Source organism: Mycetomoellerius zeteki, unplaced genomic scaffold, assembly GCF_001594055.1.
Source record: "Mycetomoellerius zeteki isolate Tzet28-1 unplaced genomic scaffold, Tzet1.0 scaffold102, whole genome shotgun sequence".
NCBI classification, from domain to species: Eukaryota; Metazoa; Arthropoda; class Insecta; order Hymenoptera; family Formicidae; genus Mycetomoellerius; species Mycetomoellerius zeteki.
Window position 1 is genome coordinate 666,785 of NW_017255933.1, and position 15,124 is coordinate 681,908.

General features: G+C 39.0%; 1 long non-coding RNA gene across 1 annotated transcript; it reads right to left on the reverse strand.

The window, feature by feature from the left end:
- Nucleotides 1–2,440: 2,440 nt before the first annotated feature.
- On the reverse strand, nucleotides 2,441–14,610 carry LOC108732181 (uncharacterized). Its single transcript, XR_001937057.1, has 3 exons — nucleotides 14,542–14,610; nucleotides 9,105–9,110; nucleotides 2,441–2,451 (listed from the first exon to the last, which is right to left on the reverse strand). It is a non-coding gene; the product is annotated as an uncharacterized lncRNA (long non-coding RNA).
- Nucleotides 14,611–15,124: the final 514 nt, after the last annotated feature.

The window sequence follows — 15,124 nt, forward strand, 5'->3', positions numbered from 1 at the left end:
AACCGAATAGGAGAAAGACACGACGATTGGCCGATGAGGAGGAAGCGGGAAGCATCGGCAGGAAGCCTGCAATGTAAAAAGCTTGGCGACGAACGCAGTTGCCGCAGCTACCGAAGAAAGATCGTCTTTGTCGGCGAATCTGCTAATTAGTTTACCAGAGAGAGCTTATCGATCCTCTCTCCGTATCTCTACGTGTCCACTACCACGAAATCACGCACGATCAATGACAAGACTTGAAACATTGACGGGCTCCTGTCACCCATCACATATGGTCGAGATGTTGTTCGGTACAGACTCGGACGAACTCTCGAAATTATCCGATTCTTTCGACGAACGAGGGGAAAAAGAGCAATGACGTTTCTGGGGTTTCGTGAGAACGCAAGAATCAAACGCAAGAATCAACAGCAAGGTTGCTCCACGTCACGATACGTCTCTAATAAGTAAGTATATACTGTTTGCAGAAAGCAGAAGGTACTTTCCAAATAACGGTGAAATTCAGAAGATGGCAAGCACCGCGTTACAGAGGCTGTGCTAATTATCCCTATTGCTCTGTCTCTTTGACATATTAGTGTATAGGTGGAGGTGTCGACACGGTGGATAAACCGGAAACGGCAAATGTGCACGACACACACTGACAATACGTTGGAAACGACGATACCTTATTAGGAGCATCTATCTATTTCATGATATTTCCAAACCTTTAGACAAGGTTTTCGCTGTCTGACATTCTAAATCGTCAGTGATCCTCAATATAGTATCAATTTATCAATATTTTAGTAAAATATAAAAATATTACAAATTAGATTGTGTGCTACATTTTCCTGTCAACATTTTAAAAGAACAAATAGATAATTAAATATTGAAAGTAGAGCATGCATTTATTGTGTGCAACTGTTTATCTTCTTCCTAAATTAAGTTTATAACATTGTGTGAAAATATTATATATCGTAAATATTAATGATTGTATTAGAAACGTCAAATTTCTAAAAGTAGTCATGTAGTAAAATATCGTTGTGCATATGTGGACTTTTAAGCTAATTTAAATCAGTGTGGTTGTTGAAAGGCATAGCGAATTTAATAATTAAGCTTCACCATCGAGCTTTTGAGATAGGTCCGATGAGAACCACTCTGAATTTGGTAACGAACGGGAAGTAGCGTCGGTGCGTTGACAATGGTAATTATTGTTGATGCTGAAATTTCAATTTTGCAATTGATGCAACGTCTGGAAACCATCGGTGCGCCTGTGTGTACAAAGACGCGGGCCCGTGTAAAATCCGTACAGATGTGTATATGTTCGTATGCGTACGTGTACACACGTGACCACAGAAAGGCGAGCGGCAGACTGCGGAGACGCGAGCCAGAAACCATCATAAAGGTTCGGTTCTCCCTTTGATACGCGTACGGTAACGTATTTAGTTAGACATATCATTCGGTTTCCATCTATTGTACTCGCGGCGAACAAACTTCCTATTTGTTTGAACGTTGAAGCCCACACCCATCCGATTTACCACCCGCGTCCCACGTGGCCTGCAAGGAACGAGGCGTGCGTGCCTCCTATCAAGAAATAAGCTCGTCTCGCTATTGTAATTACCTGCAAATGGCATTTCGCGTCACGGTAGAGCTGCAAGCGGAAATTGGTCCTCTTGTTCGGATTCGCTGAAAATAATAATGGAGTCGGAACCATATCATTGCATTTTCATTATTATCCCAAATCAATTACCAATCTTTGATAACATTTCTAAAATATATCTTTTGCAAAATAAATATACAGACTTTTGTATTTCAGACTTTTGTATTTTATATCAGAGATTTGTATTTATTTGAAAAAAAATTTCGATAAGAATAATATTTAAAGAAACTATTACTTAATTTCTTATATAGTTGGAATAATTTATCTATGTTGCGCAAATAACTTGTGGCTTGTTCTTAGTTCACTAATACGTAGCTTCTAACGTTCTACATTGACTTGATATTTGAACATTGCCTTCGAAGCTTCATGAATCGATCAGTCTTTTTATTTACCTTTACTCAATTTGTAAAGATGGACACTTAAATTTATTCAATTATTGCGTAAACAATTAACGAGAGGATTTGCCCTCACCGGATGTTTAAGTGATGGTTCGTCTGGGGGATTCTCGAGATGGTTTTACTCGCGGGTTCTTAATAGCAAAGACGACCCGCCTAACGACCAGCAACGGCATACCGAGTCCTTCGGACTCGCGAGCGACATGCCTCAATAGATTCATCGAATACTATCGAAGGAATTTCGCAAACAATCCCGACCAATCGACACACGATCTTGGGAACCACTCGGCGGACCGTCTCTCAAAAGGAGCTTGGTATCGCCTACCACTCCGATACTGGTTCGCCGGTACACACAAAATCGTGCCAGCATCAGCTCTGACGATAGAAAAATAATATTTTAAATTATATCGTCTGAATATTACTTATCTAATTTATTGAAGAAGTAAAATTTGTGTAATTTCATTATATAATTTTAATGAATGATATAAGCAACTAATTAATATATGTATTGCATCAAAAATATTTGTTCAAAAAATCAAATAAGATATTAAAAAATACTTTGCACGCACACTTAATATAAAGAAAAAGCTGTTGATTTTTATTAAGTTTTAAATTCATTTTTATTTTTTTTTTACATCAGTTTTTTATATTTTTCTATCCACTCGTTTTATTTTTCACAACAGTCTAATTGTTAGTACAAACACAACCCTCGGAGAAGTTTGACCAAATCGAAGGATCGAATCCGGTATCCTTGCAAATAGTGACCGGTGTGAGAAACGCGTTAGTCGGCCTTAAATCAAGGAGGCCCTAATTTCAGCAAGAAATCGTCGCGGGGCGTTGTTCCCAGGATCAGCTGGCCGGCTGACGGCATTTCTCGGACATACCTGTCGTACCTCATCGACCGGTTTCGACCGGTAACAAGACAGACTCTTCCCTGGTGTTCCCTGGAATCTTAATATATACCTATCTACGATTTGCCGCAATTTCATGAGATGTTATGCCGCGATTGACGATTAACACTCGAATATACTGTAAGTTTGTGCAAATTGATATATCGTTACATCAGAAAGACTATATATAATATTATGTATGATATTTATTATTGTAATTGACTTAACCTTTTGCTCAATATAGCGAAATTTGTCACAATTTCACAATTTTTTAAGGCTTATACTTGGAGAGTCAAGCGGGTGACTCTCAAAGATACTGAGTAAAGAAAATCTTTTACAAATCCGAATTGTATGGCATGCGTCTTATTGTGGAAATGTTCAGCCCTTTATGCGGAATTTTAGTGACATTAAAGAAAAGTCGAGATTCAAGAGTACAGATTGAATCAATGCCATACGCTCGAGGTCGCACGCTCGACCTAGCCAAGGACGGCCAACAGTCGCCTGCATTCTACATGTTCTTGTCTTATCTGTTCGTATAATACAGATGATCCCCTCTGCTCAGGTGAGCACAACTCGGAAAGGGTGACACCGAACCGACGACATTTTTAGGATGCACGGTGATGCTCCTGACTGTCAAGCTCTGCTGGAACTCGGGATCCGCGAGCATGAGCGGAAAACTCCGTCGTAAAGTCTAGTAGGAAAAACAAGCATGCAAAATTGTACAGTTTTCAAATCTTGTAACGCTTTTTCAACGGTTCTTGATAATTCCACAACTCTTTTTATATATAACCGCGGGAAATACATTTTTTTCTTTATAATGTTAAAAACTCTGGGTATACGAGCGACATTTATTGTTCAAAATTACTATGAGTATGCTAAATTATAAGAAATAATAGTATAAAATTCTTCGTGGATCGTGTTCGTTCATCGGTGCTCCGAGAGACTTAGCTCTCTCAGGTTTTTCTCTGCGAACTAGCGCTACACTGTCACCAAGATGAGAGAATGAGGGCCATTTCACCGATTTCTCGTGGAGATATCGCAGCCTGTGAGGTATGAGCGCGGGAATCAAACCCGACCGTGCTCCTCCGTGCCGAATGTTCGCGGAATCCGTTTTCCTGGCGGATTAATCCGCTCTTCGGGCGCGATCCATTTGAGAATATCCTCGCAGCGTAAGTAGGACGCAGCTTAAACCCTTCTTTCCGTTTCCTCCATCCGGCCCATTGTCGCGGAGCTAAGCACAGATTTATTATCGCGTTCAGAACCTACCCTCTCCCCTTTCCTCGCCCCTCGCCATCGTAGCCACCCCTCACTGTCGCCTCCTCTTCCGCCAGCCTCGGGCTTTCCGAGTACTAACCGGTCTTAGTCTCGTAAGAGAAATACATTCATCGAGTATTCTATTAAGAATCTGCACTCCCGCGGATGAGCGAGCGAAATAAGGTTCTTCCACCGACTCCTGTTTCCTTTTCTCTCCCTTTCCCTTCCTCTTTCGTTCTCTCGTACCATCTACCGTCCAATTCTCTACTCTCGCTCTTCTTCCATTAGTCGAACGATTTCAATCCCTTGTCTCCTACGACGTCTTACCTCGTTTGGATCACCTGGTCGAAAAAGCCAGACTATCTCCTTTTACGACAGAGAAATCTGCGTCACGTGACGGTAAGATTTATCATGATTGCTGCAACTGCCGCAGCTATTATGGTTTTACGTTTTACATTTTCTTTGACTGCGTCGATATCGAAAATGATGTCAAGTTTTAAAATAGAATATAAAAAAATTTACAAACAACAGAAGATAATTATATCCATGCCTTTATCACATATTTGGCATCTGCGATGTTATCAGATCGTAATTAATCAATGATATTATCGGCAACGCTTGATCGAGCTGCGATCGTTATAAAGACTATGTAACAAAAAATTAATTACTCTCCACTTTTATTATCGATCACTTTGCGAGAGCCGCGCGTTTGTCATTAATCTCAGAAAATCCCAATTTGGTCGCGTCAGCATGCCAAACTCGCGTCGAACACCCGGTGCATGCTACTGGATAATGACGGGAGACGTGCAGCACGCGCTGCACGTAAACCTTCAGAAAGCGTTTTACGCAGAAGTCTCTGTCTTTCCTCGACGTCCCTCCTTTCTCCCTTTTTATTTCTTCAAGATGCAGCTGTTAGTTGCGGCTCGACTCGGACCAATAATTAGCTCATTTCAATAATTGACAGGCCGTCACCGTTCGCGCCAACCGTAACACATCTGACATTACATCGGAGCGAATTCGTCTTATGCGCACACACCGGTGCTCGGTGCCCATTCGGATCGATGACCATAGCGTTACAGACCGTACGCTGCATTATGTGCCGGCGTTTTGCCGAGTCTTTACGCGGCAATAAAATGCGTGCACACTCTTATTTCGCGTTCGAACCGACGTCGTCGACGAGCAACTTATACCGTCCATTGTTTCCTCCACGTGCGCATATCTATGAAGTAGTTGGTCTCCATCGCGCAGAAGTGCATTTGTAACATCTTCTCGCGTCCTCTTGAATACCGTTTTCACGTAACGACCGCGAGCGCGAGCCGCGTACGCTATCGTTTGCAATTATAGCAGTTTACGCGAGCATGAAAGGCGCGGCAGTAAAATTCCCTTCGAATTGCCAGCGAGGTAGGAGAGGTAGGAAGAGGTGATGAAGGAAGCGGAGGAGGGTAGCCGAAGGCGAAGACGACGACGCGGAGGAAAGAAATCGCGTACGATGCTCTCGAGAGAACGGCACGGCTTGTCTCGCCTAGCGCCTTCTTTTTGCTCGTGTTTTTCTCTCTTCCGCGGCCGGCCAGGCAAATTGCACCAGCCGCGTGCAGAGAGATGTCTGAAATTGAATATTACCCACGCCGAACGACTTCGCGCACTGAAGAGGTACGATAGTGACAACGAAGAGCAGTCAAAAGCTCTTTTATGTGCACCTGATGACTATGGTAGATGATAGCCGCCTCTCTAGACACGCGACGAGTAATTGGTTGACGATTCTAATCTATTCCGCGCTGAATACATCAAGAAAAATGCGTCGAGACGCAAGAAAATGGAATATGTAGATAACACGAAATAGAAAATAATTGTAATACTGAACTCTATCTTAACATATCTAAAGCTATCTTTTGAGCAATGTTTTAATTATGTAATGAAGATATTTTTTCGTAAATGATAATGTCTTGTTCCTTTTATTATAATTTAATATAATTACAAAATTGATATAAATTCCTATTATTATTGATATAAAAATTTTTTATTTTTTATTATATCTGTATATCTTACTCTATGAAGCAATTAATATGTAATTAACCTTAAAGCTTTTGCAAATTTTTATCTATTAAAAAAGTTAAAAAAAAACTCTTCAATGCGCGTTTTATATTTCGCGTTGCATCGCCGACTTTACTTAATCGGTTTCGACTTTACATTTTCGTCGCTCATTCGTTTGTTACTCCGCAATTACCGTCGTCGATACCATCTTCAATATTATAAACCGTTCTAATTGTCTCGTCGGCTTCGCGACTTCGTGCAACGTAAACGATCGCAATCGTCAAAACGATCGTTCTTCCGTCGTCTCACGCGAAGTCTTCGATCCACGACATCCATAACTCCCTTTCGCCGTTTCATCCCCCCGCGCGGATCAGTCCCCTGCTAGTCGAGCGGGGTGAGGGCGGCTAGCACGAAACGGCCTTATGGAAGCCTCTTAATCGCACCCCCGTCCGAGTTTCAAAGTTTACGGGTTAAAGACCGGCTGCGTTATTAATGCACGGATTCCGTGATAGCGGCGTCCGGTCAATATATCTCGCGTTTCCGAGCGATTCTTCCGAGCAGTACAGCTATACCATTCCTTCCCCTTCTTCAGCCCCCATCTTCCGCAACTCTATAGTCTTCGATCGATCAGTCTGTACACGTCTTCCTGAGCGTCGTTTTGTTCCACAACAAAATGAGAACGTACACAAAGAATACCGAACGTGTACAATCGTCACCGTATTAGGGAGTTGCAGTAACGTGGATCCAGGTACGGTAAACGATAAAGTCATGTTATCCTTTTCTTAATTAATTGTTAAGAAGAAGATTACCTGACTTTAGCGTTCACCGTATCTAGATCCACGTTATTGCAAAAACTCCCTATTATCGATTATGTCCTGTCACAAAAATATAATCGATGTTATTCTATAATTCGGAGATGTAAGATTGATAAAATAACGTCTTGGAAAAATCAGTACTGCATCTATCAGAGAATGAAGGATATCTACAGTAAATGTATGTAATAATAATATGCTCAGGGTATGCATTCGTATTCTTCGAATCACGAGTAAGATGTGCGGCTTCGCTCGCCCGCTTTCCCTCTTATTTCAGTTATTTTATAAAATTATTCCCGCAATTTATTCGCGCGCATTGAAATTAGTCTGTCGGATCTCGAGAGTATTCTGGCAGGCTGCCGCCTCGCATTATATTCTTTGCATAATAATTATGACGATAATGAGGGTTTACGATAGAAGCGCGGCTACCGGCATGTTCCATACGCTCTCTCGCTGGTACTTTCCGCACTCCAATTTGGGATTGGCGAATGTGTTACCTTGTCGAGCTTCGCGGGAATTTCCCACGTCCGTAACTTTTTCTCTCAGGTACATCAATTCCGCAAAAACCAACTAGGTATTGTTACCTTATTATATATACATTTGCGAACTTCTGCCGCGGTGGTATAGTCCTTCGTTGAAAATGATTTCCATCGCGTTTAAACATTTTTGTAACAATGAGCGAATACGTTCTTACGTTATGCTCTCGTTAATAAAGTTATTAATGCGATGCGCAATGGTATCACTTTGTGCAAAATATGGTTGGTTTAAAATGGTAAGATGGCTTTAGATGCCCATCCTCGCGTTTTAATTGCAGAAATATACGTATACTCGTACAAACTCGGACGCATTCACGCATATTTCTCATTTCTACAGTATAGCTATATAGCAGCTTTTCATAACAGCGTTATTCCTACACACAACCAAATATAGATTTATATTAATATTTAAATATGATTTAGTACATTGCTATCAAATAACATTGTCAATTTTATGTACTGTTATTCTGTTGCGGAATTTACTTATTTTTTATACGCAAAAACTTTAATAATAAATCTACACCGTCGTGTCGGTTCAAATTATTACGGCTTTTTGATCATCTACGAGCTCCCGCGGAAATAGAACGAGGGCCCGATCCACGAATCTTCGGTACCAAGTTTGGCGAGAGAAGGGGCCGCACGCTTCGGAGGACGTCGTTAAACTTCTTGAAATTGGAATGCAAACAAACCCATTATCGTAAAGTCAAAGGGGAAGACAGCAGTTTATTTAAAAGCTGCGGTGCATGCATAGTGCACCCCCTGCCTTCCCTGAAGTGTTCCACGTGCCGTCGAATGAGTAGACCGTCGATGCCCGCTGCACGAAAAGTATGAAAAGTAATTAAATCCATGTCTGATATCAGCAAACATTGCACTAGCGTAGAAGGAATTCAAGTATTCCGATTGAGAAAAGAAACATGAGCGTGTTGCGACAACTCTCGTAAATCCTGGTTAATAACCGCAATCAGAGATAAATGCTGATATCATTAATAATCTTACATAAAATTTGTTCGGTGCTTTAAATGACGCTCCGAGTAATTTATTATGAATATAAAATAAGGATTTAGAAATTGAATGTTTTTAATGGGTACTAAGAAGCTTTTTATTGCTATCTTATTTCTCTCTCTCTCTCTCTCTGTTTCTCTCGTTTTTTTAATTTATGAAATATAGTTCGTATTTGTTTTAGACCGTTAAATCGCTGTCTACTCCACGGGTTAGTGTCTCGCTGCTTAAGGTACCTACAAGTTTAATTTGACTTTTAACATGCTGACAAAACAAGGGAGATATAACTTCCGCTGTGTTGCGAGAAACATCAGTGTTTGTCGGCTGACATACTGCTATCAACACTTCGCTGTCGTGCGGCTATTCGTGACAGAAAGCTGATATCGTGCACCGGCTTTCAGTGCGCGGCATAAATAACTCCGAACGATTCTTAAAGGGTTCATTTACGAATGGGTCCATTATTAAAAGAGTTATATCCGCGGCGATGAGTCTTTAAGAAAAGATATACAGGATTATGAGCAATATACGCGAATGTGTAGGTGTGCAGCAATTACGACATTAAACTGGTTGCGCCAGTTAAAGACTCTCTATTGGATAGTATAAGTTGCGAAATCCTATTTCGGATAGAAAGTGGAAGCGTCTTCGTTCTTACCTGTGGGAAAATGATTCGTTGCATATTCTATTATCCTTAATAGCGACGTTCTCGATCTACGCCCATTGTGAATTCTACTTGGCCGCATGTGCTTGCGTCAGAATTACGGGCTTCTCAGTGTAATTTCGTAGAAAGGTGCATCGATCCATGAGGAGTACATGATTTATGTTGCGAAACTAGTGTAGATATCCCATGTCATAAAGTAATTAAAATAATAATAATAATATAATAATATAATAATATAATATATATATCGTATATAAATGCTCGAATTGAAAATAACCGTTGAAATTGTAACACGAAAATTATACATTAGGTCACATTATTGAATGGGTATGCAAGAGAAATTAATTTATCAAATCACGAAAAGTACAACATATTCAATTTATTCCCCATCACGCCTAACACGCGTGGAGCCACACGATATCTCTCTCAGAGAATTGGTCTGATCTGTATCGCTTTTCTGATATGGGTGAGCATCAAGGAAGCAATCTTCCACCCCACGCGATCCGCTAACGAATCAGGAGTGGCAATAGCGTAGTGGAATATCTCCATCTGCGTTTCGATTCGCACCGACAATCGGGTATCTAAGTAGGTTAATAAACGAGCCTCGTCGATGCTGTTGGATTCCCATAGAACCAATCGGCCGCGGATCACGCAACACCTAACGCGCCACGCAATGAATCACACGCATCTATAAATCTTCCCAGGATTATCCAAAACTGAGTCAGAGACATGAGTTTAAGGAACTGCTGTTTCAGAATTTGTGAAGATTAAAAAACTATCCTTCTAAATAATTTTTAATTTTATTTAATAAATTATTTAAGTAATATTTATATCAAGATAATCATATGTACCAAAATTTTTAGAAATATGAGATGACAAATTCATGCTTTCTCTCTCTCTCTCTCTCTCTCTCTCTCTCTTTCTCTCTCTCTCTTTCTCTTTCTCATCGATTTATTAAGCAGTAATGAATAATTTTTTTCAAGGCCATTCGAGTTCTGAAGAACCATTGTTATCAAGAGAAATGTTACCGAGAAATCAACGGTAATTTCCGGTAACTTTGATGAAAACGCATGGCGGAAGATAGCATCTCCCATGGTCAAGAGACTAACCGAATTCTCTAAATCCAGAACGAAGAGCATGCTGCTCGATTCCCACGAAATAATAGAAAATAAATATCTGCCCGATGATTACTCTTCGTGCTATTGCGGACGTCTTCGTGACACCCCTCCTTGCCGCTTCGCGGTTCGATGCACCTGGGAAAAAACCGCATATACGTATAAGTGAGACGGAGAATCCGAAGAATAATACATCTCTCTCTTTCTCTCTCTTTCTCTCTCAAAATGTTCCACACGCGCGATTCGATTTGCAATGATTTCCATGTTAATGGAATATTAGAAATATCCCATCGACACTTCTTGCTCTGTACATGGTATTTTTTTACTATTATATATTTTTTTATATTCTCTCTCTCTCTCTCTATTAGAAACGGCAATTTTTAATAGAATTTTTGGCATCGCTAGATCAATAATGAAACACAATTATAAATTCTTACTTAATAAACTTTCAGAATTTATTTTAATCACGTATATCTGATTTTCTTCATAATGTAAAAATTCTTAAATGAAATTAAGAAATTAATGTAGTTTTGTTCCTCTATAAATAATATCACTCTTTTGTTATTTTACTAATGTACGTATTGCTGTGACATATGAGTGTATTCTTATGTGGTGTGAAATGACATATTGAAATATTAGAACCGTAACAGACCGGCGAATATCTGGACGAGTCATCGCTCATCGGCGTAGTTTCTTTCGGATAGGCGCGGATGACGCAGTCGAAAAGAGAATCGGCCAGCTGTAGAAGAAAAATTATCACCTACAGGTTTTCGCAGGGGCTGCGCAGAGGGGCAGGTGCGGCAATTAAAAGGCTCACCGCCGTCATTTGTTTCCGCGGTGATCTCGACGGCGTATCTTGCGCGAGCTGCTTTTATAGTCATAGTTTCCTGAACAGGGGTGAACGAAGTTCCACTGTCTCTCTTCTTCTGCTTGAAGAAAGTGGAGCTAACCGAAGGTGAAGCACACAGGCCACGATGCCATTATTGTTCATGCCCGGACGCGCGTTGCGCGCGTTATAATGTATAATTCAGACGACTAAAAAACAACTCGCGCCTTATATTTCGTTGAATAACGATCTGATAGTATTCATGATATCGATAATATCGTTTCTTATAAATCTCGTGGGAGTTATATATTTTCCTCTCCGATAACTCGCACTTTGCTGAAAGAATGAATCGTTATTAAGATAATTATCAAGGAAATTCCCTGACATGGTCCATTATTCTTATGTAGACATAATAGTGGGAACTGATATTGTAAGTATATTTGGTTGTGGCAAAGGGCAAGGTGTGAATTAGGTAATATGTGATTAAATATATTAATGAGGTAAATATAATTAATAAATATTTCAACACCACGCACACACAAATGCTATACTCATTATCGCGAGAAAAGTAACAGGCACTTAATTAACCTTTGAGCTTCGAAATTTTTCGTAAATATAATTTAGTAGATTCCTTAGCTATTATTCACTAAATCTACGAATATTTTCCCGTATTAATTTTTAGCAGTCGCTGCTCTTTAAGATTAAATATAATCCATTGTGTGTGGTACAAAGAGGAAACGAAAAAAGGCATAAAGAACAATAACTGGCCGCGTCATAGATTGTTACGTATGTGCCAAACCAAGATGAACGAGCTGAATGTTACGTAGGCGGTGTCGAGGATCGAGAAGGTAACAGGTGGTCGTGCAGGAAACATAGGCTATATAAGAGCAGATACTGGCAAGTGGTTAGCATAACAATTGCAGCAGCTACTGTGTTATACGAGAATTCGAATGATTTATGTACGGACATGCATTTCGTGTTCGCATGCATCTCGAACGTTATACGTCGAAAAAAACGTAAAGGTTTTCGATGGTTCTCGTCGATTGTCAGGATATTAAAAAAAGTTATATGTAAATATTATATTATCCATATAAACTTCAAAACAATGGTGCCCTTTAAAGAGATAGAGAAATTCAATCTGTTATGAGCTTATCTAATCGTTTAACGATCGAGTAATCAAATTAAGACATTATTAGAAGGAATTACACAAGCCTGCAAAATTGGAGGTGGTTGAAAGTTGATTGAGATTTAATAATGTTTTCTTACGTAATTTTTTGTGCTGAATCTGAATCCGGCTGCACAATTGCTCTATCACGTCAAGATTTTGAGATATCCTAATCTAAAACTGCTAAAAAAGCCGTTTTCAACCATATTTTAAATTAAATTAAAAATTAAGAAAATTTTTGTTGTCAAATCCATCAACGGTATCATTTACTACTATACGGCCCCTTCAAAATCCATTTTGAACAATCTCAAGCGATTTTTTCTTTCGGAGATATACTTATTCAAAGTTCTATAAATTGTACCTCATAGGAACCTAATCTGTATACCGTTGTATTAGAACAAACTATATTTCTAGACAGATTAGCTGACTCTTCTATCTTTTGTCACAGAATATTTTTAAATCTGCGAGAATTGTTATACTTTCACTGTTCATGTCTTACTAGTATTTTATGTTGCTGTCTCTAGTGGTACAACAACACTTAGATTCGGATTTGACAACAAAAATTTTCTTAATTTTTAATTTAATTTAAAATATGGCTTTTTTGGCAGTTTTAGATTAGGATATCTCGAAATCTTGACGTGATAGAGCAATTCTGCAGCCGGATTCGGATTTAGCGCAAAAAATTACATAAGAAAATATTGTTAAATCCCAATCAACAAAATCATGCAGGCCTGTGTTATTAATTATTTATACTATTTATCATAAGCGAAATATTTGACAATTTCGAAATTACAATTTTTCATTTCACTATTTTTATAATTTTGAAAAAGCTACATTAAATAATACAAAATCTTGCATGAAATATTTTTTAAAGCTGACTTTTCTCAGGTTCGCTGTCTGGTTTTACGTTTCTTTCAATATCAACACACTTCGAGCGTGAAAGTAAATACAAAAGCTCTTTTTTTTTGTTGTTTCTTCCGACCACATGATTGTTGAAATGTTGAATGGGGGCGGCAAGTATTTCACTGCCTAGGGGACGATAAAAACCATAATCCGACCCTAAACATATTTATGCCAGAGATATACATATCGCTGCGGATCGATATTTATGTATCGATACTTCAAACACTAGTTCAGTCTATATATGTGTATTCAGTGGACAACAATTGTTAAATGAGCGCTCAGCAATTGTTACCTATTGTTGGAGTAGATTTTTAGATCCATGATAATTTAGAAGAAATATAGATACCAATAGCAGCGAGCATTCACACAACTGTGTGTCCATTGAACACGCCTAATATTTATGTTTTAGCAGAACGACATGTTGACCTACAGATCCTCAAGGTAGAGATCATATAACGCCGACCACTCTGTGATTGGCTTTGTCATATTGTTGTGAAAGCGAATGTTGAGAGAGAGAGAAAAAAAAGAGAAAATGTTGATCTGCGCATGTGTAAGTTGTACCTAGAGATCCTCAAGGAAGATCCTCAAACAAATTTACTGCACATGCGTCCGTTTTCACAACGTGCAGAGTCAGGTCGGCGTTGTCTAATCTCTACTTTTTGAGATAGAGACCCTCTAATCAGAGTCTGGCCACTCTCTCCCCGGTTTGTGATTAGTTTGATATTTTTCATCCATTCCATTTAAATGCATAATGAAAAATAAATTATGCTTTTACCTTAAATACATGATGCATAGCATGGACTTGCTGTCGTAATATTTATGATTAGACACTACTAAATTTTTACGTTTTTTAAATTTTAATCGTCAGCTAGTCGCTTGAATGTGTCAGAATGTTCGTTAAAAATTATGAAGCTTATAGAGCGTCTGTATAGAGCTGCAACATACAGCGCCAAGTGAGATAGCACGATTTTTCTCTCTCGCACAATTTCGATGAAAAATGGCGGCCATTTCTGATGGCCAGACTCTGATTACAGGACCTCTACCTTGAAGTTCTCTATGTCGACCTCCACCGAACATTTCTGTACGGCATAGCTGGTATCAAGGTGTAATGAGACGAGGTGAAACATTGCGCATAATGGCAATAACATACTGGAAATAATCAAATTTGAGTCCAAATACACTTTTCTGTGTATAATAGCAGTAGCATACTGGAATAGCCAATCAAATTTGGATCCAAACTTACTCTCCTACTGTGCATCCGCAATACGTTTCACTTTGTATTTTTACACCATGGCTAATATAATGTGCTGGTAAAACACGTGTGAACTATTATCACTTGATGCTATAAATGCTTCGAGGCATTTTTTGATTGATCAATTAGTAAAATTCTTTCTTCCGATTGGCCAATGCTTCGAAGCATCTGTAGCGCTAAATGAACCGCACCTTTAGTAACATATTACAAGGTTGCCAGATTGAGCGATTTGTCGCCATTCAGATGTCATCTTAACGGACAAATTTTAACTAATGATGATTTTAATTATAAGTTTGCAATATTCAAATTTTATGTGCGTAACGGACTAATATAATATACAGGGTGTTTCCAAATTAAATGGCAAAACTTCGGGAGCGTGTAGAGGAGTAAAAAACTAAGAAAAAAAGTCCTATAGACATATGCTCCTTTTTGCTTTGTTTCGCAGGAAATCACGAAAAAAGAAAAAAATATATTTAATTTATTATTTTAATTATTTTATTTATAAACTTTTTAATGAAGATTTTGTTCGAAATGTGCACCTCTTGCAGCAATACAAGCATTGCATCTGTCAAACACGGCTCTTGTAGCAGCCAGGCACTGTTCTTGCGATATTCTGTTCGCTGCAGCTACGATACGATTTCTCAAATGTTGCTCTGAT